Below are 27,854 nucleotides of genomic sequence, written 5' to 3' on the forward strand. Positions count from 1 at the left end.
GGACTACAGGTGCCGCCACAACACCTATTTTTCAGAGACGGGGGTCTTGCTCTGGCTCAGGTTGGTTTTGAACTCGTGAGCTTAGGCGATCTACCTGCCTCACCCTCCTAACTGCTGGGATTACAGGTGTGCACCACCACGCCTGGCCGGTAGCTACACTTTACAGTAAATCATTTAAAATGGTTTTTCATTCTTAAATATATAATTCATTTTTTTCTGCTTTTAGAGAAAATTTTTTCTCTAAAAATATCTCTTTTTTTTTAAGGTATCCACATTTCTAATTAACATAGATATTCTTTACATCTTTGTTCCCTTGATTAAAACATACTCATACAAAACTCCTTCCAGTCAAGTTGAAACAATTGCTTTACTGTATGTGGCCTCTACTCCCGTAAAAAGGGGAGTTCATTTATCTTTCCTGAGGGGCAAGGTGATGGCGGGCTTTTTCTTTTTCTTTCTTTCTTTCCCTTTTTTTTTTATATTGCTCAGGCAGTCTTAGAGGCCTCATGAGACTTGAGAAAGCAAGGGCAGGTATTGATTATCCACATTAAGAACAGCAGCCCTCTCAGGACCCCTGGACGAGCTCTTGTTAGAAGGTCATTCTTTAGCTCCTCTAGCAGGATCCAGGCAGATGACACAGGGACGCAACCATAGAGAGTAACCAAGGTGCGTCAGCTCACAGGCTTGACTGTAGCGCTATGTGTCACTCAGCTTTCTTGTTACCCCGGGGAAGCCTGTGCTGCACTGCATAATCAAAGGCTCTGTAACATTCCGAGAGCCTGACACCTGGCTGTCTCGCCTGTAGAGAAATAGAGGGGAAGGACATTCCAGTTAAAGGACATGTCAAGTATAGAGGCCTGATAGAGCAGATGGAGTCTGTGTGAGGTTTTTAGGAACAGAGTTGATACACTTGGTGACTAATTGGATAAGAAATGTGAACAAGGGGGTTAAAAAATGACCCTGAATCTCTTGGTTTGGATAACTTGCTAGATCAATCAAGAAAGGAAATATTACTTAAGGGGGGGAGTATGAGAAAGAGAGGGCGTGAACCCACTAACACTGTGACTGGTCCTCTCCGTATGTGATTTTTTTGATTCCTAGGGAAACCTCAATATGGAAGACTTTACTGAGACTAATTTGCCCATGGTTACAAAGCTAAAGAGACAGAACTGGGATTCATGCTCAGGATCCTCTCGCTGCCAAGCCTTTGGTTCCAGCATCCTGGTGAATGGGAACACGAGCCACACGTAGTAAGGACGCTGCTCACACTGTGTTTCAGGTCCAGAAAACAAGCCCATCACCTGAGTAGAGCTGTGCCTCATAAATTCAGAATCATTGTAAGGACTCAGTGTCTGCAACCCAACCTGCACAGTCATGCTTTCTCAGTTTGCATCAAGTGATGAGTATGTAGTTAAAGAGAAGCTTAAGCACACAATTGAACCATGCCAAATACAGCACCATGGAGTTTTGCTATTTTGATAATTATAAATTTGACTATAGGTCTTGAAACCAAATATCAAACATTCCTATACTGAACCAATTGTCATTCATTATTCCTTCTTATATTGAAGCTTCCTAGAAACGTTTATATTAGAAGTGCTTCCTACATTAGTTCAATGTGCTACTTCAGATATGATTAACTGCCTTAGAGCACAGATTGGCTCAGGTCCTAAACAACAACATTGAGGAGAAATGTATCATTATTTCCGTTTCCCAACATAGACAACCATCGATGGAAAAGAAACCATACTTAGCAAAATAATTTAAGGAATTTTATTCTGAGCCAAAATTGAGGGCCGTGACACTCTAAAAGACTTGAGCAAGTGGACTCTGGGTGGTGGGGTTATACTTTGGTTTTATACATTTTAGAGAGAGAGAAATTACAGGTGAAGTCATAAATCAATACATAGAAAACACAAATTGGTTTGGCCCAAAAAGATCGGACACCTCTGGGGGTGAGGTGGAGGCACTTACAGGTGATAGATGGGTTTAAAGATTCTTTAGCAGGGCGGCGCCTGTGGCTCAGTTGGTAAGGCGCCGGCCCCATATACCGAGGGTGGCGGGTTCAAACCCGACCCCGGCCAAAATGCAACCAAAAAATAGCCGGACGTTGTGGCGGGCGCCTGTAGTCCCAGCTACTTGGGAGGCTGAGGCAAGAGAATCGCTTAAACCCAGGAGTTGGAGGTTGCGGTGAGCTGTGTGAGGCCACGGCACTCTACCGAGGGCCATAAAGTGAGACTCTGTCTCTACAAAAAAAAAAAAAAAAAAAAAAAGATTCTTTAGCAGACAATTGGCTAAAAAAAGTTAGGCTATATCTAAAAGACCCTGTTGTGAGTGAAAAGGAATGCTTAGAGTAGAAATGTCTTAACGCAATAATTAAGTAAGTGAGGTGAAGGCTATGTTAACCAGTTTGATGTAAGCATTCCAAACTGTATATAAAATCAGCACATTGTGCCCCATAATTGCATTAACATATACAGCTATGATTTAATAATTAAAAATATATAAAGGATCTATTAATTAGAGACAAAGTACTGAACTGACTCAAGTGGTGTGTTGTATATATTAAGGACCTGCAGATAGGTCTTGCATAGCCTCAGGCCTGTCAGTAAGTCACATAGGACCTCTCTAAGAAGGGGAGGAGCGATGGTGGGGCAAGTCTGATCTCCTTTCTCATGGCTAACTCAATTTTAGGGATTCTCTTGGCCAAGAGAGGCTCATGTCAGTCACTTAGGGAAAGCCTTAAAATTTTATTTCAGTTCACAGAACAGGGAAGCCATGTTGTACAAGATCCAAAGCAGTGTTTCTTGAAGGGTGGTCTTAGAATACATTGTTGAATTGATAGTTAATATATCAGTGCCTGGGCCCTACTCCAAATCAACTCTAAAAAAAATTATTGCAGTTACCTAGGAATCTGCATTTTACTAAATGTTCAATGTGAGTATCATACAAGCTAATGATGAAATTAGTGAAACAATTGGCCAAAATGTAGACTGATCACTGTTAAAATACGATGGTATTCAATAGCAGAGATAGTTCCCCAGAGTAATAAGCAAGACCAGGCCCTTAGAAATAGTTTCTTTATAACCACATAATGTTCGGGTTTTTTTCCTTTTATTCTGAGGGACACACAAAGTAAAAAGTCATGGTTTCATTTGCTGACAATCACTGCTGCAGTAAACATACCTCATCTCTATTGTGGTGATGGTCTTCTAAAAGGATGCCTCTTGCTAGTTAAAATTTACAGACTGTGTGTGAGAAGGGTATTTCATATGCCCAAAAGCACTAGTGTTCAATTTTTATGATTGTGTTCTGACTTTATTCTTTTTAAATTTCTGTAGTTGTAATCAATAGTGATTTTTAATAGATAGCGAAGCTTATTTTTCTTCCAAGTAGGGCTCTATTATAGTGCTGTGCAATGCCACCCCAATATGGTACTCTATCAATGAAACTAGAAGCAAAAAGATGTCCCATAGTTAGCACAGCAGGCCAATCACTGTGATTTCTTAAACAGTACGAAACAGAAAACGTCAAAAAAGTGCAAAACAAATGTTACTAAAAGTTTGGTAATTATCCCCAGTGCTGAATCAGTGAGAATGAAGAACAAGGGCAAGTAGTTCGAGGAAAAGGAAAGAGACATTTATTAATTTGCCTGCAAATGAGGAGGGCAGAGGGCTCGCATCTCAAAGACTGCCATTCTCCCATTCCCCTTGTAGGCAGAAACACTCAACAGAGCTTTTTAAAAGGGCGGGCAGTGGTTGGCAGGTCAGCATCACATGTTGTGTCTTCAGGGTGTTGTTTAGCTATCCTTGGTGGTTTGGGTAGACCTCACCACCTGCCAAATTGATGGTGGATGGTCTCACAACCTTTGTCTGGACAATTCTGTTGAACCATCACCTGTGGTTTGAGACTCTAGAACAGCAAAAAACATTTCCCACCCCTTTGACTACTGGCCTCAGGAAAAGGAGGATGGTTTCAATTCCCCAAAAGGGTGGGTTTTCAGAGAGACAAGTCACAAATACATTTCCTTTTCTTTTTCTGACCTTTGCCTCTATTGCAAAGTGTTTTTGGAGACAACTTTATGGTTCCAAAATTCCATTTTTTTATATCTATAAAATAATTTGATTTATTCTATGTGGTTAAAGGGGTGAGATGTTGATTTAAGACTCTCAGTCAAAAACCTTTTGTGCCAGGAAACTATACTTAGTGCTAACAGGGTGTCTTTTAAAGAGATACTCCATTAAGCCCTTGGAAAATAAGCACAGTAGACACGATCTACTCACCAGTGGAGCCTGAGTACTTTCCTCACAAACTTAAATGTATTACAGCTTGTGATGTTGATGAGATTCATTCGTGAGCATTGGCCAAAGCATTGTGGCATAGAATTAGTGTAAAATCTCAAAGAAATGAGAATTAACCAGATTTTATTATTATGAATAATTCTGTTTAAAACATATAGCTGAAAAGTTGAAAAGCTCAGGCAACTTCCTTGATATTTGTCTATAACATTAAACAATGAAATGCTCTGATATTTTCAGTTACTTTTATTAAATTTGCCAGCCCCTTCCCTGAAGTAGTCCAGAGACTCCTTTGAGAGCTATAATATATACATAGGAAAAGACAAGTCATCAAATAATGACACATTTATCCGAAAGACAAGGATCAGGGGAAATAGCTCAGGCTGGAATAATCAAGAAGGCTTCTTGGAAGAAGGGCCACTGAGTTGAACCTTGTATAGGAATGAAGAAGCAGAAAATGGGAGCAGATAGTGGAAATCACTCTGACAAAAATGGAAAGTGCATTTGATATATGATGTGCTTAACAACAGTTGTAGGAGAACATGGGCATTGAGGAGGAGTAAGAAATGACGTTGGAAACCAATTTTTTGAAAACTGGTAGGTTCTTTGGGACTTAACAGAAGCTCATGCAACACCTTCTGTCCTGGGGTCTTCAAAATATATGCTCCTGAGAATAAAAATGCCAATGCACCTCTTTTGTTTTTTTGAGACGGAGTCTCACTATGTTGCCCTCGGTAGAGTGCTGTGGCATCACAGCTCACAGCAACCTCCAACTCTTGGGCTTAAGCAATTCTCTTGCCTCAGCCTCCCAAGTAGCTGGGTCTACAGGCACCTGTCACAATGCCTGGCTATTTTTTGTTGCAATTCTCATTGTTATTTAGCAGGCCCAGGCTGGGTTCAAACTCACCAGCCTTGGTGCATGTGGCTGGTGCTGTAACCACTGTGCTGCAGGCGCCGAGCCCAGTGCACCTCTTGGTATTCACAGGCTTAGTCATCCGTAACAAGAGTCCAGAGTGTCAGGCATCACCATTTTGGGGTAAAGAACCTACTGTGGGTTCACTAATGCTACTTTATTTCATCTCCTCCTGTCTCGCTGGTTTCTCTCCTTCCCGCCTTTTCTTTGATGGTCATTCATTTTTGCCCCTTTTCTCCAGAGGAGAAAAGCAAGCAAGCTAACAAGAACCCTCTCCCTCATCTCCTGCAGAGCAGCTTTACCTGACTCTGTTCTGCTCCCTGCTGACATCCCAGCTCTGACCCGTTAGGAAGGACTGACCGGTCAAGGTTTTTCAGGAAGACAAGGCCCAGTGGAGAAAAAGAGCACTCAAATACCATGTTTAAAGAGGAAAGGCTTTATGAATTTCAGCCGCTGGAGCAATGCACAGAAGAATTCAAAATGGCCACACTTTCCGACTGGCTCAGTTTTCTCCTTTTTACCCCCAGTCAAAAAGTTCCAGCCCATGAGTACCTTTCTCATTGGTCATCATGAATCAAGCTAGAGACCGCGGGCTTCACAGGAGCGGAAGCAAGCGTCAGCCTCCAGGTCCCAGGAAGTTAAGTTTTTACAAATTCCTAAGAGCTGAGTCGCCACGGGAGGACCTTGCAGGTGTATTCTTGGGGGTCTCCTTGAGAAGACTTCTGTTCTCTTGACCTTACTTTTTCTGGGTATCCTCTCTCAAAGGTATTACTGAACAAAGGTTAGTTTTCTTCCTAAGAAAAATTCTGGTGTGGGTTACTAAAATTCTAATAAAAATTAACCTCATTACACATACGATGACAATGACAAATATAGTAAATATAACCTTCCACTTTTGTTCCTGAAGCTGGAGTTCTCGGTCTCACTAGCTCGACACTCCGTCTGCATTTTCTTTCTAAATGGCAGTTGTTTTATTTCTGGGTAATCAGTGCTCTTTCTTTGCTCTCACCCTTTACCCCTCTCCTCGTCTCCCTGATGATGATGAGAGAGCTATTAAACTCTCCCTGTCAGGAAGAGTCATTTAAGACCGCTTGTCCTTTAAACTGCCCGCTAGAAGCAACTAATATCCATTACTCTTTAAAGACTTCTTGCCCAACATAATGTGAGTTTTACATTCACATACATCCTCTTATTTAATTATCTCAATAACCATAGGAGAGAGGTATAATTATCCCCATTTTTATAGATGTGGGAACACAAGATTAGAGAAATGAAATAACTTGTTCAAGACAATACAGCAAATTCAGGACAGAATGAGGATTTGAAAGCAAGTTAGTCTGATTTCTTATTACTTTCTATTAGTTCAGCTTCTCTCCATTTTTTTCTTACATCTTTAGCCTGACTGAAAGAAGAATTGCAGCTTCATTAATGTGAAAATTGTCACCAATATGTCATCTCTCAAATTAGTATTTAAATATAAATCTTTCAGCAAACATGACTCATATTAATGAGCCCTATTATGCATTTCTGTGAACTCCAATCATGGAAAACACCAAATCAGTTGATTTTTCCATTTTCTAAGGACTTCTTTAGAGCACATCCCATATTACTTAGTTCAGACTCAATGCTCTCAGCCTTCAAGTCCATTCTTGTCAGGTCTTTATTAAATACTACGGTATACCTTATTAGTGTCCAGAGAAACAGAACCAGTAGGGTTTGTATATGTATACACACACACACAGAGAAGATTTATTTTAAGAAATAAAATTGGTGGACTGCAAACTGATACAAACTTTTTGGAAGGAAGTATGGAGAACCCTGAAAGAATTCCAACTAGACCTCCCATTTGATCCCACAATTGCATTACTGGGCATCTACACAGAAGAAAAAAAATTCTTTTACCCTAAGGACACCTGCACAAGACTGTTTATTATAGCTCAATTTACAATCACCAAAATGTGGAAACAGCCTAAATGCCCACCAACCCAGGAATGGATTAACAAGCTGTGGTATATGTATACCATGGAATACTATGCAGCCATTAAAAAGATGGAGATTTTATCTGGATGGAAGTAGAACACATCATTCTTAGTAAAGCATCACAAGAATGGAGAAGCATGAATCTTATGTACTCAATTCTAATATGAGGACAATTAATGACCTAGTACACAGTAGGGGGTGGGGCCAGGGGAGAGTAGTGAGAGGGAGGGGATGGGGTCACAGTGTGTGAAAGACCTTTTGGGGGTGGGACACAATTATATGAGGGACTTTACCTAACAAATGTAATCAATATAACCTAGTTCAAAAAACTAAAAAAAAAAAAAGAATATGTTACTCACCCTATAAAATACTATATCACATGACACTTTCCATTTTAAGAAATTTACCAGGGACCCTGAGAGAACTGAAAGAAACAAAATTTACTAACTTATTAACCAACTAATGTCACTGAGAAAAATAATGAAAAAAAGAAAAAAGATTTCAGAATGGGTGAATGATAGATTTCCTGTTAGTTTATCACCCCCAGTCCATCCCAGTCCATATTCTCCAGGTAACCAGGTGTAGATTAAAAATTAGAGCTTGATCCCGCTGAAACCATGAAAAGGTCCCTAGTTGGTGATCCTGTACACACCAATAGCAGTGAAGGTAAATGGCATCCCTGCCTGGATACATCACTCAAGTGTGAAACCAGCCAGCTATGGGGAGTTTACGATCCAACAATATCCAGAACATACCCCCCACCCCCCCGTCTTACCCTGAAAAACAGACTACAGCCCTGCCCCAGTCACAAAGCAGGAGCTGACTGGTCTATGCACCACAGAAGCTTGAGGATGAGCAGGAGTGTTCTGGGACTGATGACTGATTCTTTGCTGTGAACTTTTTCACCTTCCTTCTTTAATCTTAGGTGTAAGACATGTTGAAGGTTATGAACACTGTATCCAAAAGGTAACCCAAACTAGACAAACTGTCAAAATTGTGTTATTGGTTTGCTCTTATTATGAATGTAAGGTAAGCCTGAAAGTACTTGCATATATAATAATACCCAATATCATATATGTGTCCCCTCCACTGGGCCACCTGTTTACTACATTCCTTCTGAACCCCTAGAGAAAACTGAATATGCTATGTGGTATACTGATATCCCTAGAAAGTTATAATAGAAGGAACACCTAAACAAATAAAACAATCATTAATAACAATTTTGCAATATATACAGTGTCTTTTTATATTTTCAATAATAATTAGAAGTTTTCCATGTAGAAATACTATATATTTCTGAAGAATTATTTCTATGTATTTCATATTTTGTGTTGTCATGTTAACTTTAATTCTCTAATTGTTAATGGTATACAATGGATATTTGTATATTGAACTTAAAAAATAATAAAATAATAGTAAATATTAAACAATTAAAATATTTAATTAAAAAACCGTATGGGGGTAGAATTCCCTCTTCATTCAAAGTCAACAATTAATTGGATGACATTCAATTACATTTGGTCAGGTAATCTGCTTTACTCAAAGTCTACTGATTTAAATGTTAATCCCATACAAAAAACACTGTCACAGAAACATCTAGAATAGGGTTTGACCAAATTTCACAGTACTGTGTTCTAGCCAAGAGGACACATAAGTTAACCACTACAGCTCCTTACCCTTGAGCTGCTGCTTTTATATAGATGCACATCCGTGAGTGCAGAGGAAAAGTGTTGGAAGTAAGCACACCAGAATCTTTATAACTGGAGAGAACATGTCAGCTGGGGCCACATGGAGAAACTTAATTTTTCATAATACCATTCCATGTTATTTAATTTTTTTCAGAGTACAATGTTATTATTGATTTTCAAATTAATTTTTAATCAAAAATAGCCCATGCATATGGTTAAAGTAAAGTAGTAGTACAATGTTTGTGAGAAGTACACAGACCTTTGTTCCACCCCATCTTTTGATCCCACTCCCTGTAGATACTCACTTCCTACTCTTTCAGCTATGTTTGTCTTTCTTTCTGGTTTTAATCTCTATATTTCTAATTACACATTTCTATTGCTATATCTTAGATTTCCAGTTAGAGATATTTATTGATGTGACATTCTACCATGGAAGAATGGAGTTTTATACTTCCCCCATACACTTGCCCACTTTCCTCAAATCATGTCCTCAAATCATTTCCTACATTCTCCTCAAATCATGTCCCATTTGGGTCCAATACATATTCAATGTTACATTATTAGGTCAGCATAAAAGTCATTCACTCAAAGCCATATAGTGTACTATAATTATATTTCCTTTCTTGTATAATTCCCCACCTCCTAAAAATTGCCTAATTTTATTTTGTACATTGTCTTCTATGTTCTTATTGTTAACTTATTTCTAAACTATATCTACAAAAGCTCTAAAACTCCTTTCAAGAGTTAAACACATACCAAAGTCCCTCAAAGTCAGCATTACTTGCCTCTTTGTCCTCCAGTTCCAGTCTGGATTGCACACTATTTATTACTTAATAATGTCTTCCCCGTTCATTTTATTTGCTTTAACTCTTTATGGAACTCTTATTAATGGATGTTAGAACTCCTAAGATGGTTCTCCTATATTTCAGTTTTTTCCTTCTTATTTTCATGCTTTTCTGTTTTGTTTTGTTTTGCTTTTCTGAGAGACTTCCTCAACATTACCTCCTAACCCATTATTGAATCTTTTATTTCTGTTGTATTTTTAGTTCTAAGAGCTCTCTTGCTCTCACTTCATGAATTAATATTCCCTCTCTTTTAACTTTTCCTCATCTTACTGTATGGCCCTGATTCTTTTGATTTTTTTTATTTTTCCACTTGTTTGCTTTGGTTTCTCTCTTTCACATGAGAAGTTTATACCTAAATGCCAGCTGATTGCTGGCTGTTTATTCATATTTCAGAGTCAGTCCCTGAAGAGCTATTAGAACGTTCTGTGTGTGCATGGTTGTGCTTCTGAACTGTGTGGCTTTCACGCTAAGATAATAAGGACTTTTCATGGCCACTATATTTATGGCTTTTCTTTTAAGCTTAGTTTAGTAACCAGAGGATTCTTCCAGTTTGCAGCCTGAAAATAGACCCTTGTTGCCAATATCTGAGAGCAGAGTAGAGCACAGGGAGAGGGGGTGCTTGAACATTACTATTACTGTTGATATGCGGATTCTTATTTAATACCCCTGTTTTCTTAACTTGCCTCACTCTTTCTTCAGCTATGTCTGTTGTCTCTGACATACTCATAGTAAAGACATGGTGGCAGGTTGTGCGAGGTGGTGGTAGGAGTCTGGGTGTGTCTGCTTACCAGCTGGACAATCTTACCTTTCAATCAGTGCTCGTGTTTTCAGGAGCCCAGGCCCACGCCATGCTCCTGCCTTCAGAGCACCAGAGGCTTCCAGTTCTAGAGCCTTTCCAAAGGCAAAAACATCGGTAAATACAATAAAATTTATTTCTCCTTTTAAGTTTTCCAAATTATACTTGACAGTTGATGCAATGATTATAACACAGCCTGACATGGTTCTAAATGTATATGAAAAAGATATTTAAGACAACTATATTGTAAACAGAGAAAAGTAATGTGATATAAAGGATGGTAAGGTTTCTGTAATTCACCTGAACTCATAAAAGGCCAACACCACTTGACTATGATAAGCTCTGCAGATGTGACGCAATACCTAAAGCAACTGTTAAAATGGAATACAAAGAGATACCTAAGAAAATACTACAGATAAATCAAAATACAATTCTGAAAAATATTCAAGTAATGTTCACAGGAAAGCAGGGAAAGGAAAATGGAGACAGGAAAAACCGACCAAACAATACAAAATATGAAATGCCAGATTTATGCCTTGACATATTAATAATTACACGAAATGTTCTAAGTACACCAATTAAAGGACAAAGATTAACGGGGTGAATTAAAAACAAGACCTATTTACTGCCTGCAAGAAATTTACTTAAAATGCATTAATAGATGCAGAATGAAAGAAAAGGAATGGAAATACACACACACACATACACACACAGGGCTGACAATTAAGTTTCTGAATTCATCCTAGAAAAAGTGCTACATTCCTCACTGCTGAATATCACCATGGTTATCTTTGAAGCACTCCCCTTGGGAAGCTGTATACCAATGCAAGTGCCTAGTCCACCCTTCATAGCAATTTTAGAATTCTTTTTCTGGAATAACTGTAAGAGCTGTTGTCATAGGAGGTTCATGAACTTAGCACCATGCAGTTTTACATTGGCAGCATTGCACAAACAACTTGGTAAAGTTTCATAACCTTGGTATATCAGTGTCTCATAGCTGTGGTTTTGTCGACAAGTGGTGGTGTCTTGCTGAGTGGCATTCATTACTGTTGCATGTTTTTCAGTGCTGTGCAATGACAGTTTTGTTCTCACAATTACACTCCTTGATAACTACCCAAAGAGTTGAAAATATACCCAACTCACACATGAATGTTTACATCCAATTTATTCATAATTGCCAACACTTGGAAGCAACTGTCCTTCAGTAGGTAATTGGATGAGTAAACCGTGGTACATATAGACAATGGAATATTATTCAATACTGAAAAAGAGCTATTAAGCGATGAAAAGACATGGAAGAAACTTTAATATATGTTACTAAGTGAAATAATCCAAACTGAAAAGGCTACATAATGTATAATTCCAACTATAGGATTTTCTAGAAAGGGCAAAACTTTGTGCAACTCCTATATGACCCAACAATTGAACTTCTGAGAATTTATTCCTGAGAAACAAAGAATTACGTTCATTCAGAAAAGTTTTCACAAATGATTAAAGCCACTTTATTAGTAATAGCAACACACTAGAACCAATATAGGTATGAGTGAATGATTAGACAAACTGTGGCACATTCGTATGATGGAATAAAAAAGGAATGGACTATTGGTACAAGCAACAACCTGGAGGAGTCTCCAGAGAATTATAATACTGAATGAAAATAGGCAATCCCATGAAACTATAAAAATACTAGAAGAGGGTGCAGGGAAAACTCTTGAAGAAATTGGGTTGAGCAAGTTTTTTATGAGAAGGACCCCCCGGGCAATTGAAGCTGCTTCAAAAATACACTACTGGGACTTGATCAAACTAAAAAGCTTCTGCACAGCCAAGAACATAGTAAGTAAAGCAAGCAAACAGCCCTCAGAATGGGAGAAGATATTTGCAGGTATGTCTCCGACAAAGGTTTAATAACCAGACTCCACAGAGAACTCAAATGCATTAGCAAGAAAAGAACAAGGGATCCCATCGCAGGCTGGGCAAGGGACTTCAAGAGAAACTTCTCTGAAGAAGAAAGGCGCACGGCCTTCAGACATATGAAAAAATGCTCATCATCTTTAATCATCAGAGAAATGCAAATCAAAACTACTTTGAGATATCATCTAACTCCAGTGAGACTAGCCTATATCACAAAATCCCAAGACCAGAGATGTTGGCGTGGATGTGGAGAAAAGGGAACACTTTTGCACTGCTGGTGGGAATGCAAATTAATACATTCCTTTTGGAAAGAGATATGGAGAACACTTAGAGATCTAAAAATACATCTGCCATTCAATCCTGTAATCCCTCTACTGGGCATATACCCAGAAGACCAAAAATCACACCATAACAAAGATATTTGTATCAGAATATTTATTGCAGCCCTATTCATAATTGCTAAGTCATGGAAAAAGCCCAAGTGCCCATCAATCCACGAATGGATTAATAAATTGTGTTATATGTACACCATGGAATATTATGCAGCCTTAAAAAAAGATGGAGACTTTACCTCTTTCATGTTTACATGGATGGAGCTGGAACATAGTCTCCTTAGTAAAGTGTCTCAAGAATGGAAGAAAAAGTACCCAATGTACGCACCCTTATTATGAAACTAATGTAGGACCTTCACATGAAGCTATAACCCAGTTACAACCTAAGAATAGGGAGAAGGGGGAAAGGGAGGGGAGGGAGGGGGGAGGTAGGTGGAGGGAGGGGAATTAATGGGATTACACCTGCGGTGCATCTTACAAGGGTGTATGCGAATCCTAGTAAATGTGGAATGTAAAGGTCTTAGCAAAATAACTAAGAAAATGCTACGAAAGCTATGTTAACTAGTGTGATGAAAATGTGTCAAACGATCTATGACCATGTACACAGCTATGATTTAATAAAAAAATAAATAAAATATGACAATGCAGCTGTAATAGAAATTGCATTAAAGGGCGGCGCCTGTGGCTCAGTGAGCAGGGTGCCGGCCCCATATACTGAGGGTGGCGGGTTCAAACCCAACCCCCGCCAAATTGCAACAAAAAAATAGCCGGGCGTTGTGGCGGGCGCCTGTAGTCCCAGCTACTCGGGAGGCTGAGGCAAGAGAATCACCTAAGCCCAGGAGTTGGAGGTTGCTGTGAGCTTTGTGATGCCACGGCACTCTACCAAGGGCAATAAAGTGAAACTCTGTCTCTACAAAAACAAAACAAAAAAAAAAAAAAAAAGAAATTGCATTAAAATTATATATTGCTTTGGGTAGTGTGGGAAAAAAAAAAAAAGAGGCAATCCCAAAGATTCCATACTATGTAATTCCATTTGTATAACATTCTTGAAGCGGTAGAATTATAAAATTGGAGAGGAGACTAGTGATTACTGAGGGTTAAGGAGTGCGTGGGGAGAGAACTGGGTAAGGCTGTAAGAGGACGACTTGAGTGATGCTTGTGGGGATGCAAATCTTCTGTTCCTGGACTGCATGCCAGTAACCTGGTTGAGATGCTACACTATTACTTTGTAAGATGTCATTATTAAGAAAACTGCGTAAAGGGTCTCTCTGTATTATTTCTTACAACTCCATGTTAATGCATAATAAAATTAAATAATTTAAAAATGTTTACGTTATGTTGAAGATAGTATGTACATTTAAAGCATTAAAGAATGCTTTTTTAAAATTTCAGATTAATGTGAGGGTATAAACAATTAGGTTACAATGTTTGCATTTGTTAGGAAGAGTCCCCGTTGTAGCTGTGGCCCATACCCATAAGGTGCTGTTATGGTGTTTTCAAGTGTCAGTGCTTATGCTAGTGAGCACTGGTGCAGTTTTATCCAAAAGCTATGGGGTTGGACCAACCTCATCATGGGAATATCTCACTTTGTTATTATCCTTCTTAGATATATGTTCTTCCCCATGCTTTTGCCCAAAGGGAATCTACTCGCTTCTGATTATTGAATATTCTAAATTATCCCATAATATTTCTCAATATTTCAAATACTAAATGGTCCATGGGGTGTATTAATTAAGAATATCTTTTAACCTCAATGGAAAATAGAATTGATTTCATGCAGATCCCCACAACTATCTATTTGTAGTGTATAAGGCTAAGTATTTTACACATTTATTTACCTGTTCAAGAACTTTTTATAGAATTTAACACTTGGAACATTGGTAAAGCTTAGATTGACTTTGAAATATAGTGAATAATATCAAGGTCAACAAATGAAGTAAATGGGCACATCAATAGGAGAAAGTTTTTATCAGGTTGTGAAACAAAAAATCAAGTATTACAATCCATTTCTCTTTTGTTAGGGAGCCTTGAAAGCACCACCTGGTCTGTATCTCTCCCATGTGGGGCTGCCTGCCTTTGGTGTTTTTTTTTTTTTTTTTTTGAATAACTCTTTAATCATATGCACATAAGGGGGGATAAAGGGAAACACCTGGCTGACTGGGGAAGGGAGTAGGGTATTCTCTCTTTGTCCCAATGTCTACTTGGCACAGTTCTGAGATCACACACACAACCGGGGGTGGGCTGGGAAGTAGAATAAAGGAGAGGACTGAAGAGACAAAGGCAAGGAGGGAGAGGAAGGGCTTGCAGTAGGCTCAGGCAGTGGACTCTAACACAGATTCACTCAGTGCAAGGTCACAGGAGTGTTCAGCCCCATACTTTTTGAAATGCTCATGAGCCATGTTCTCTGCAGGGCACTGTTTGAACTTCATCTCTCCAAAACTCTGGTCTTTGGCTGTACCCTCCCAGACTAGTACACATTTGTTGGTTTTCTTCACAGCTTCCTCATCAGATTCCTCATCATCTCTCTTCGTGTTAGATGTCTTTTCATCCCTCTATCTGATGCAGCATAAGATGCTTAAATTTCTTCTGGGTTTTGGGGCTCCCTTCCACTACTACCACGTTGACATCCTTGTGCAGTACCACCACCCCTGTCAGGTACAGTTGCCCAGCATTGGCCTCAATCTTGAACTTCTTGGCTGGGTTGCCCAAATTTCGAACTCTATATATAGATATGTGTACCCCAAATCCACAGAGAACTCAAACGCATTAGCAAGAATAGAACAAGGGATCCCATCGCAGGCTGGGCAAGGGATTTGAAGAGAAACTTCTCTGAGGAAGACAGGCACGCAGCCTTCAGACATATGAAAAAATGCTCATCATCTTTAATCATCAGAGATTAAAATCAAAACTACTTTGAGATACCATCTAACTCCAGTGAGACTAGCCTATATCACAAAATCCCAAGACCAGAGATGTTGGCATGGATGTGTAGAAAAGGGAACACTTTTGCACTGCTGGTGGGAATGCAAATTAATACATTCCTTTTGGAAAGAGAACACTTAGAGATCTAAAAATAGATCTGCCATTCAATCCTGTAATCCCTGGACTGGGCCAAAAATCACATCATAACAAAGATATTTGTACCAGAATGTTTATTGCAGCCCAATTCATAATTGCTAAGTCATGGAAAAAGCCCAAGTGCCCATCAATCCACGAATGGATTAATAAATTGTGGTATATGTACACCATGGAATATTATGCAGCCTTAAAAAAAGATGGAGACTTTACCTCTTTCATGTTTACATGAATGGAGCTGGAACATATTCTTCTTAGTAAAGTATCTCAAGAATGGAAGAAAAAGTACCCAATGTACTCAGCCCTCCTATGAAACTAATTTAGGGTTTTCACATGAAAGCTATAAGCCAGTTACAACCTAAGAATAGGGGGAAGGGGGAAAGGGAGGGGAAGGAGGGGGGAGGTGGGTAGAGGGACGGGGATTGGTGGGATTACACCTGCGGTGCATCTTACAAGGATGTATGTGAAACTTGGTAAATGGTCTGTGAAGCTAGTGAATGATGCCCCATGATTATATCAATGTACACAGCTATGATTTAATAAAAAAAAAAATGTCTTTTTTAAGCTTTTTAATTTTCTTGACCTTTCTCTGTTCTGCGGTAAGTTTTCAGGCAGCGTGGCCTCTTCATGTGCTTTCTGTCTTTTTGCCTTTTGAGCTCTGACATGGGCTTCTACCTTCGTGGGGATCTTGAACAGCTCCTGTTCCTAATATTGGCATCAGATTAGAAATTTTCACTTTGTGTTCTGGGAGGAGGCATCAGGCCCAGCCTGACTTTCTCTTGTAGTTCTTTCTGTGCTTCTCTCCTTGTCTATCTCTGAAGTTTTTTCTGTTCCTTCTTGGTAAGATATACCCCAAGAGTAATTGGTGTGTCATTGTCAACTGGAGGATTAAGCTGGGCTGGATGTTCAACAAGATTTGTGATCCCAAAATAATCTTGTCTTTTGGGATTTTCCTCTGTAAGGTCAAAGCCATTGGGGATGATGTAAGAGTCCCACCACTCAACTTCAGGGATCTCGCCTTCCTTTAATTCCTTTTTGGGAGCAATGAAGGTGAGCCTAGTTGAAGTATGGGTACCTGTTTTTCAAGCTGCCTCTGAGATCTCTGCTTCTCCAGTTGAGCCTTGGTCAGTAATTGCTGAGCAATCTTCTCAAATTTCCCTTTGTCCTGGAATTTAAAAGTTCATCTCTGGAGTTGGGAAGGGGCAATTGAAACTGGGGACTCAAAAACATATTGGACTCCATATCTTCTGATGGCTTTCCTTTTAGCTGTTGCTTGAATTGTTCCCTTTTCACAGCACGAATACTGGCCTTAAGAGTAAACAAGCTGTGGTATATGTATACCATGGAATACTATTCAGCTATTAAAAAAATTGGAGACTTTACATCCTTCATATTAACCTGGATGGAAGTGGAAGACATTATTCTTACTAAGCATCACAAGAATGGAGAAGCATGAATCCTATGTACTCAATTTTGATATGAGGACAATTAATGACAATTAAGGTTATGGGGGGGAGGAAAAGCAGAAAGAGGGACGGAGGGAGTGGGGTGGGGCCTTGGTGTGTGTCACACTTTATGGGGGCAAGACATGATTGCAAGAGGGGCTTTGCCTAATAATTGCAATCAGTGTAACCTGGCTTATTGTACCCTCAATGAATCCCAAATAATAATAATAAAAAAAAAAAGAGTAGGCATGCCATGTGTCAGCTCAATCTCCTTGCCTGTTGCATCTACAGTGCAACCCTGTTCTTCTAGGATAGTGGTGTAGGTTTAGTTTGATCTTTTAACTCCACCTTCGGGGGAACAATGCCCTTAGCATGGAGATTAGCCAGGCCCACTTTGTTGGCATTGCCAAATGAGTCCTGGCTTCAGTGCCAGCTGGGCTTGGATTCGAGCTTGTAGTTCAGCTGCTTTCCTTGCTTTCTCAATGGCATCATTTATGAAAGTGGCAGCCCTGGAGGGCTGAATAGTGTTGCCAGTTGAAAGTCGCTCTGGTTGGGAGGAAGAAGGAGTCTTTGAGGTGTAGAGGGGCTAATGAAGCTCAGTTGTTTTTTTCTCTTCTCAATTTGTCATGTTGCTGCTTTCATCATCTGTTTGCTCTGGAGCTTAGTCAGCATGCCCAGGCTCTCTGATGGAGGACCAGGCATCACCTCTGGCTCTTCTTCGGTCTCCTCAAAACCGGGTATTCGTTGCTTCTTTACTCCCAAAGATTCTTTGGAAATCTCAGAGTCATCACTAAACACCTCCTTTAGCTCCTGTCACTACTAGACTTGGAATGCCTACAGCTTCAGCCCTCCTCCACAGCCTCGGATAGTTTCCACAGATCGGAGAGTAGAGTCATCCAGAAAAGCTTTCATGTGGTCGACTGCCTTCTTCTTGTCCATGCCCTTTCCCAAACAGTTCAGTGCTGCTGTGACCACTGGGGGCTCTGAGAAACCAGTACTCTCTTCACTATCTTCTCTATCTATGGTTTTAGATCATCCAGCTCCCTCTTAGTGCCATTTCTCAGGAAAAGGAAAACAACAGCTCAAGTGGGATTCAATGCTCACAAACTTCAGCCCCTGAGACCGCATTACTTTTTAAATGAAAAGTCAAGTCCAGTAGTACTGTAGTCACTGCTCTTCTCTACCAGCTAGTATGGAGTCTGCGCACTGCTCGTGCAGTCTACAACCGCACTTAGTTTGCCTGGGTCTTACTGTGGGGTGTCTAGCGACGTTCTGTCAGGATGCAGCTATGTCAACTACAACACCATCTCTCTTGCACAGCAAATACTACCAAAATACTTCTGAAGGACAAAGTATTTTCCAGGTAATTGAATAAAACTTGATCTACAAAATTCCCTTTTAATTCTTCGGTAGTCTTTCAAAATGTAGTACAACTTTCCATCTCCTCCCTGGCCTCCAATTCCACTTTGGTCGTTACTCTTTCAGCAGCCTCTTCAGCACCGAGCCAAGTTCTGGTGCAATGATCCCATCCACGGAGAGCAGAGCGCGCAAGGAAGCGTCGCACAGCAGCAGGGGCGGGCTCGCTTCGCCTCGGTCCACAGGAATGGCGGCACCGCGGCTGCAGGGGCCGCCTTCATAGGGCTGTGAGAGGTGGAGACTCATCTCGCGAGAGCAGCGGCGCGGCCCCTTCCCCTTCTCTTGAAGAAGTTTCCAGCATGATCATTCACACTGGGAGCTTCATGAGACAGCTTGAGCCTGAACGTTACTAGATTTAAGGGAAGGGGCCAGAGAGGAACCCTAGGAGAAAGGTCCTTAAGGCCTGGCTGGGCCATGAGAAGGCTTGGGAAGCCCTTGTAAGACTGACTAAGAGAGCACGTGCAGCTGACTCTTTGAGCAAGAATTACTGGTTCCTGTGCGTTGAGGTAAGAGGATCCCTTTGATGTTCTTATACTCGTTTTCCAGCCTCATTATGTCAGTCTCCCCAGGTCTCATGAGTTGAATTTCTTCCTCTCCGAACTTATTTTCCAGCGTCCTCTTCTCTAGGACTTCTCAGAGATGTTCATTGTGTGAGGCTCCTGTAATAGTAAAAAATAAAGAACTACTATATCAGGTGTACAAAAATAATACTATATGCAAAGTATTTCTGTTTGGCAAGTGAAACGTGTTTGACTTTATTCTCCTGCCAGTCCCATCTGCCTCTCTCTGTGGCGGGGGGTGCAGTCTCCCTGGGAAGACAATGACTAGCGTCTGAGAAGCGCAGTCCTTGGTGGAACTTGAATCTGGGTCCGAATGGTCCTGATCCCATTCCTCCTCCACTAAAGACAGCCCTTTACGCCTTCCCTGCTTCTTTTCATCTCTTAATAGTACTGACTTCGCTACCTTCAGACACTTGGTACTGTCTCCCAGGTACTTTTCTCACTGTTCTAAGCAGTTCAGCCCAAAGCTGGGCAGAATAAACATCCCCACACTCCTGGTGAGAATATCCCTCGCCCAGGTCTGCAGAGCTTGCCAAAGCATGAAAAAAATGGTTTTACCATTTTATCACTTTGATTTTATGTCTTTTACAACAAATAATTTCTCCCCCTTGGGCTATTGCATTTCTTTTTATAGAGAAAAAGCAAAGCTTCCATTTTTGTCACATTTACAGTAAATTTGCTTTCACATTAAATTTGACAAGTGTTTCCTCAAATGGAAAAATTCACAGGTTGTTTCATTGATGCAAAAAAGCCACAGGTAACAGTTTTTAAAAATCATGTACTACTTTTTAGAGTTAAAATGTGTTTATTTCGTTTTGAATAGGTGGCACATTCATATGCTTCAAACTATAAAATGTTTCCTTCCCACCTTTGTTTCCAACTCAACCCGTTCCCCTCTGTTGAGGTAATTTTTCCAGATTCTTGTTTGTCCTTCCAGAGATATTGTACACGTAAAAAAGAAAATGGTTTTTTTATTTTTTTATTTTTTTATTTTTTATTGTTGGGGATTCATTGAGGGTACAATAAACCAGGTTATGCTGATTGCAATTGTTAGGTAAAGTCCCTCTTGCAATCATGTCTTGCCCCCATAAAGTGTGACACACACCAAGGCCCCACCCACCTCCCTCCTTCCGTCTTTCTGTTCCCCCCCATAACCATAATTGTCATTAATTGTCCTCATATCAAAATTGAGTACATAGGATTCATGCTTCTCCATTCTTGTGATGCTTTACTAAGAATAATGTCTTCCACGTCCATCCAGGTTAATACGAAGGATGTAAAGTCTCCATTTTTTTTTAATGGCTGAATAGTATTCCATGGTATACATATACGACAGCTTGTTAATCCATTCCTGGGCATTTATGGTGGGCATTTAGGCTGTTTCCACATTTTGGCAATTGTAAATTGAGCTGCAATAAACAGTCTAGTACAAGTGTCCTTATGATAAAAGGATTTCTTTCCTTCTGGGTAGATGCCCAGTAATGGGATTGCAGGATCAAATGGGAGGTCTAGCTTGAGTGCTTTGAGGTTTCTCCATACTTCCTTCCAGAAAGGTTGTACTAGTTTGCAGTCCCACCAGCAGTGTAAAAGTGTTCCCTTCTCTCCACATCCACACCAGCATCTGCAGTTTTGAGATTTTGTGATGTGGGGCATTCTCACTGGGGTTAGATGATATCTCAGGGTTGTTTTGATTTGCATTTCTCTAATATATAGAGATGATGAACATTTTTTCATGTGTTTGTTAGCCATTCGTCTGTCGTCTTTAGAGAAAGTTCTATTCATGTCTCTTGCCCATTGATATATGGGATTGTTGGCTTTTTTCATGTGGATTAATTTGAGTTCTCTATAGATCCTAGTTATCAAGCTTTTGTCTGATTGAAAATATGCAAATCTCCTTTCCCATTGTGTAGGTTGTCTCTTTGCTTTGGTTATTGTCTCCTTAGCTGTACAGAAGCTTTTCAGTTTAATGAAGTCCCATTTGTTTATTTTTGTTGTTGCAATTGCCATGGCAGTCTTCTTCATGAAGTCTTTCCCCAGGCCAATATCTTCCAGTGTTTTTCCTATGCTTTCTTGGAGGATTTTTATTGCTTTCATGCCTTAAGTTTAAGTCCTTTATCCATCTTGAATCAATTTTTGTGAGTGGGGAAAGGTGTGGGTCCAGTTTCAGTCTTTTACGTGTAGACATCCAGTTCTCCCAATACCATTTATTGAATAGGGAGTCTTTCCCCCAAGGTATGTTCCTGTTTGGTTTATCAAAGATTAGGTGGTTGTAAAATGTTAGTTTCATTTCTTGGTTTTCAATTCGATTCCAAGTGTCTATGTCTCTGTTTTTGTGCCAGTACCATGCTGTCTTGAGCACTATGGCTTTGTAGTACAGACTAAAATCTGGTATGCTGATGCCCCCAGCTTTATTTTTGTTACAGAGAACTGCCTTAGCTATACGGGGTTTTTTTCCGGTTCCATACAAAACGCAGAATCATTTTTTCCAAATCTTGAAAGTACGATGTTGGTATTTTGATAGGAATGGCATTGAATAGGTAGATTGCTTTGGGAAGTATAGACATTTTAACAATGTTGATTCTTCCCATCCATGAGCATGGTATGTTCTTCCATTTGTTAATATCCTCTGCTATTTCCTTTCTGAGGATTTCATAGTTTTCTTTATAGAGGTCCTTCACCTCCTTTGTTAGGTATATTCCTAGGTATTTCATTTTCTTTGAGACTATGGTGAAGGGAGTTGTGTCCTTAATTAGCTTCTCATCTTGACTGTTATTGGTGTACACAAAGGCTACTGACTTGTGGACATTGATTTTATATCCTGAAACATTACTGTATTTTTTGATGACTTCTAGGAGTCTTGTGGTTGAGTCTTTGGGGTTCTCTAAGTATAAGATCATGTCGTCAGCAAAGAGGGAGAGTTTGACCTCCTCTGCTTCCATTTGGATTCCCTTTATTTCCTTGTCTTGCCTAATTGTATTGGCTAGAACTTCCAGCACTACGTTGGGATAGTAGTAAAGTTGACAGAGGACAGTAAAGGTAAAGGTGACAGAGGACAACCTTGTCTGGTTCCAATTCTAAGAGGAAAAGCTTTCAGTTTTACTCCATTCAGTAAAATATTGGCTTTGGGTTTGTCATAGATAGTTTCAGTCAGTTTTAGAAATGTGCCACCTATGCCTATACTCTTCAGTGTTCTAATTAGAAAAGGATGCTGGATTTTATCAAATGCTTTTTCTGCATCTATTGAGAGGATCATGTGATCTTTATTTTTGCCTCTGTTAATATGGTGGATAACGTTTATGGACTTGCGTATGTTAAACCAGCCTTGCATCCCTGGGATGAAGCCTACTTGATCATGATGAATGACTTTTTTGATGATAAGCTGTAATCTATTGGCTAGGATTTTGTTGAGAATTTTTGCGTCTATGTTCATGAGTGAGATTGGTCTGAAATTCTCCTTTTTGTTTGGGTCTTTTCCTGGTTTTGGTATCAGGGTGATGTTTGCTTCATAGAATGTGTTGGGGAAGATTCCTTCTTCCTCAATTTTTTGGAATAATTTCTGCAGTACAGGAATAAGCTCTTCCTTGAAGGTTTGATAGAATTCTGGAGTGAAGCCATCTGGACCAGGGCATTTTTTGGTTGGAAGCTTTTTTATTGTTTCTTTGATCTCAGTGCTTGAAATTGGTCTGTTCAGGAGCTCTATTTCTTCCTGGCTAAGTCTAGGGAGAGGGTGTGATTCCAAATATTGATCCATTTCTTTCACATTGTCAAATTTCTGGGCATAGAGTTTCTGGTGGTATTCAGAGATGATCTCTTGTATCTCTGTGGGATCAGTTGTTATTTCCCCTTTATCATTTCTGATTGAGGTTACTAGAGATTTTACTTTTCTATTCCTCATTAGTCTGGCCAATGGTTTATCTATTTTATTTATTTTTTCAAAAAACCAACTCCTTGTTTCATTAATTTTCTGAATGATTCTTTTGTTTTCAATTTCATTGATGTCTCATTTGATTTTGGATATTTCTTTTCTTCTACTGAGTTTAGGCTTAGATTGTTCTTCTTTTTCCAATTCCATAAGATCTCCTGTGAGATTGTTGATGTGCTCTCTTTCTGTTTTTCTAATGTAGGCATCTAAAGCGATGAATTTTCCTCTCAAAACTGCTTTTGCAGTATCCCACAGATTTTGGTAGCTTGTGTCTTCATTGTTGTTATGCTCAAGGAAGTTAATGATTTCCTGTTTTGTTTCTTTTTTCACCCATCTGTTATTCAACAGAAGATTGTTTAGTTTCCATGCCTTTGGGTGGGGTTGAGAATTTTTGTTAGAGTTGAGTTCTACCTTTAGTGCCTTATGGTCTGAGAAGATACAAGGTAAAATTTCAATTCTTTTGATTCTGTTGATATTTGTTTTGTGTCCCAGGATATGATCAATTTTGGAGAATGTTCCATGGGGTGATGAGAAGAATGTATATTCTTTATCTTTGGGGTGGAGTGTTCTATATGCGTCTATCAAGCACAGTTGTTCTATGGTCTTATTTAAGTCTCTTATATCCTTGTTTAATTTCTGTTTAGAGGATCTGTCCAGCTCTGTAAGAGGAGTGTTAAGGTCCCCTGTTATTATGGTATTATCAGATATCATATTGCTCAGACTGAGTAAGGTCTGTTTCAAGAATCTGGGAGCATTTAAATTGGGTGCATAGATATTTAGAATTGAAATGTCTTCTTGTTGTATTTTTCCTTTGACCAATATAAAGTGACCATCTTTGTCTTTTTTGACTTTAGTTGCTTTAAATCCACATGTATCTGAAAATAAGATTGCAACTCCTCTTTTCTTCTGAATTCCATTTGCCTGAAAAATTGTCTTCCAACCCTTGACTCGGAGCTTGAATTTGTCTTTTGAAGCCAGGTGTGTTTCTTGCAGACAGCAAATGGATGGCTTGTGTTTTTTAATCCGGTCAACCAATCTATGTCACTTCAGTGGGGAATTCAAGCCATTAACATTTATTGAGATAATTGATAAGTGTGGTATTATTCTATTCGTCTTATTTTGTGAGAGTCCATTGCTTAGTTTTATCTTTTGCATCAGTGTGGAGGTTAGGTTCTGTCCTTTAATTTCTGAGTTCTTACTTTGCTGCTGATCCATTGTGGTGGTCAGTGTGCAGAACAGGTTGAAGTATTTCCTGTAGGGCTGGTCTTGTTGTGGCGAATTTCCTCAATGGTTGTATATCCGTAAATGATTTGATTTCTCCATCAATTTTTAAGCTTAGCTTAGCAGGGTACAGAATTCTGGGCTGGAAATTGTTCTGTTTAAGTAGATTAAAGGTAGATGACCATTGTCTTCTTGCTTGGAAAGTTTCATTAGAGAAGTCTGCGGTCACTCTGATGGATTTACCCCTGTAGGTCAACTGGCGCTTACTCCTGGCAGCTTGCAGAATCTTTTCTTTTGTCTTGACTTTGGACAGGTTCATCACAATGTGTCTTGGAGAAGCTCTGTTAGAGTTGAGGTGACCTGGGGTCCGATATCCCTCTGAAAGCAGTGTGTCAGAATCTTTGGTGATATTTGGGAAATTTTCTTTTCTAATATTCTCTAGTATGGCTTCCATTCCTCTGGGGCATTCTTCTTCCCCTTCTGGAATTCCTATAACTCGTATGTTGGAACACTTCATAAAGTCCCATAATTCTGACAGTGAACGTTCTGCTTTCTCTCTCTTCTTTTCTGCCTCTTTTACTATCTGAGTTATCTCAAAAACTTTGTCTTCTACCTCTGAAATTCTTTCTTCTGCATGGTCTAACCTGTTGCTGATGCTTTCCATTGCATCTTTAAGTTCCCTGATTGACTGTTTCATTTCCTTCAGCTCTGCTATATCCTTTTTATATTCTTCATATCGTTCATCTCTGATTTGATTCTGTTTTTGGATTTCCTTTTGGTTATTTTCCACTTTATTAGCAGTTTCCTTCATTGTTTCCATCATTTCTTTCATTGTTTTCAACATGTGTATTCTAAATTCCCTTTCTGTCATTCCTAACATTTCTGTATAGGTGGAATCCTCTGCAGTAGCTACGTCATGGTCCCTTGGAGGGGTTGTTCTGGACTGGTTCTTCATGTTGCCTGGAGTTTTCTGCTGATTCTTCCTTATGGGTGATTTCTTTTATCTGTTTCCTTGCCCTAATTTTCCTTTCACTTCTTCTTGCTCTTTAAGTTCTTCTGCCTGTGGACTAAGGGTTACAGGACCAGAAGGGTGAGAAGGTTTAAGAGCAAAAAAGGGATGAAAGAAAGGAGGACTGAGTGATAAGAAAAAAAAGAAAAAGAAAAATAGAGAAAGGAGAGGGGATGGGTAAAAGGAGTATTGACAAAAAGAAGAGAGGCACAGAAAGAGGGAGACAGAGCAATATAGGTGTACAGTAGGGTACTTTGATACAACCTTAAAAAAAAAACCACCTTCTGGGGGTGCCCAGTTGGGTGGTTCCCTTGAGGTCAATAGCTCTTTGCTAACCTGATCAGACACAGTACCCCACCTCCACCAAGTAGAGAGGAAAGACAAAAATGCTATAAATCAAACCAAAACAAGCAAACAGAAAACTTTACGGGATAAAATTGGCTGGAAAAACCAAATAATAACGGTAGAAACACTGACAAAAATGAAGTTCTAATTATTGAAATAGGCAGCAATGGGAAATTATAATTAAACTAGAAAAATTGAGAAAGAAAAAGGATCTGTATGGAAAAGGTTGAACTTAAAAAACAAAACAACAATCTACAACATCAAAATAAACAAAAAAAAACAACCAAACCAAAAAAAAAAAAAACACAACCAAAAACAAAGCAGTATGTATATGTTATTGAATATTGTCTGGGCAACACGTGGTCTTCTGGGGTATGAGATGTTAATCACAGTTCTGGTATGACTGGAGGCTGCTAGTTTCTCAAACCCCAGCAGGTAGACACCCTAAATCTCTCTTCAGCCCACTTAAAAGGCACTTTGAACTTGTTCACTTACTGAGCAGAAGCTTTCTCAGGGAAGTGCTTGTCACTGGAATCACTGCTGAAGTGGCTATCCACTTATTCTGTGTGTCAAAACTGGTCTTCCTCTGCCCCCGAGGGTTAGGGCTGCAAGGTGGCTCAGACCCCGCCCTTAGGCTACTTGGTCGCTGGGTTACCAGCTCCCATTCGATTCTAGCTCTGCGACCCTGAGGGCGGAGCTTGCCGGGGCAGATCGCTCACAATGTCTGCCTGTGACCCAGAGCCAAACACTATTAGCTCCGTCTGGCTCAGCGGCTCAGACTGGGGCCCTAGACAAAGGCCAAAGTTCTCCGCACTCCCACTCAGCCTCTCCCCAAGGCTGTTCAGCTGAGTGCCAAGTCCAAAGACACCAAAACAGTTCACAGGTAAGGCCTTTCTGGTTTGTAGTCTCACTGCTACTGAACTTACAGTTGCGGGCGGGTTTAGATGGATTGAATGCACGTGACCACTTGCCTGTTTTCCACTGTTTTAGTCCTCCTCTTGGGGTCCAGAAGTCTCTCGCTGACTCCCTGTATCCTCTCAGGGGTGATGATAGGGAGATCCCCCCAGCCAGAGATGCCTGGAGTCCTATATCCCCAGACTCACGGTGCCCAGATGCAAGGAAGCTGTTACTCGGCTGCCATCTTGCTCCGCCTCCAAAAGAAAATGTTTTTATACAAATGGCCAAAACAAAACACATTACTCTGCATCTTCTTTTTTCTCCCCACTTTAGCAAATATCTTAACAGATTGTTCCATAACATGATATAAGGATGTACAATCATGGATGTAATCTATTATGTATACAACTGTATAAATGTACCATAATTTATATAAACAGATTTACTGATCAACATTGAGGCTATTACACATAATGTTTTAATCTTGTACTTACATCATCTCACACACAGGCAATTATACCTGTAGGTTCTATGGTGTAGGATACATCCTTAGAAATTTGACTGCATTTTTTTAGACAGGCAGTTATGCCAACTATACAGTTTTCACATACTTGATAAATGCACAAAGCAAAATGGTTTTAAATAACGTTTTAATTTTAATTTCCTACGAATTTTATGAGGAAGATCTTTTTTTTTTTTGTAGAGACAGAGTCTCACTTTATGGCCCTCGGTAGAGTGCTGTGGCCTCACACAGCTCACAGCAACCTCCAACTCCTGGGCTTGAGCGATTCTCTTGCCTCAGCCTCCGGAGTAGCCGGGACTACAGGTGGAGGAAGATCTTAAGACCCAGAAATTATCATATATGTACTTGTTTTGCTTTTGTTTTTTAGTTTGTTTTTACTTCCTTCTCCTCCTTTCTTCATATTTTCCTTTCTCAGCTTTCCTTTCTTCCTCCCTCCTTCTCTTCCCTCTTCCTTCTATTTTGTTTTTGTTAGTGGTCAGATTGAGAGCTACGTAACCACTAGGTGGTGGTACAAGAACATAGGGAGAAGTATTTTTGTAAACATGCTAGGAATTAGTTTTGATTTCCTGCTTAGTTTTTAAATTGCTATACACTTGGGCCCTGAAATACCTCCTAAGGGATGCCATTGTGATTGCTGTTTATTAGTTGAGCCAACATAAAATTGATGTTGAGTTTTAC

The 27,854-nt window shown here is 39.7% G+C and overlaps 1 pseudogene; it reads right to left on the reverse strand.

The window, feature by feature from the left end:
• Window positions 1-15,075: 15,075 nt before the first annotated feature.
• Window positions 15,076-18,000, reverse strand: LOC128589734 (U4/U6 small nuclear ribonucleoprotein Prp3-like; annotated as a pseudogene).
• Window positions 18,001-27,854: the final 9,854 nt, after the last annotated feature.

Source organism: Nycticebus coucang, chromosome 7, assembly GCF_027406575.1.
Source record: "Nycticebus coucang isolate mNycCou1 chromosome 7, mNycCou1.pri, whole genome shotgun sequence".
NCBI lineage: Eukaryota > Metazoa > Chordata > Mammalia > Primates > Lorisidae > Nycticebus > Nycticebus coucang.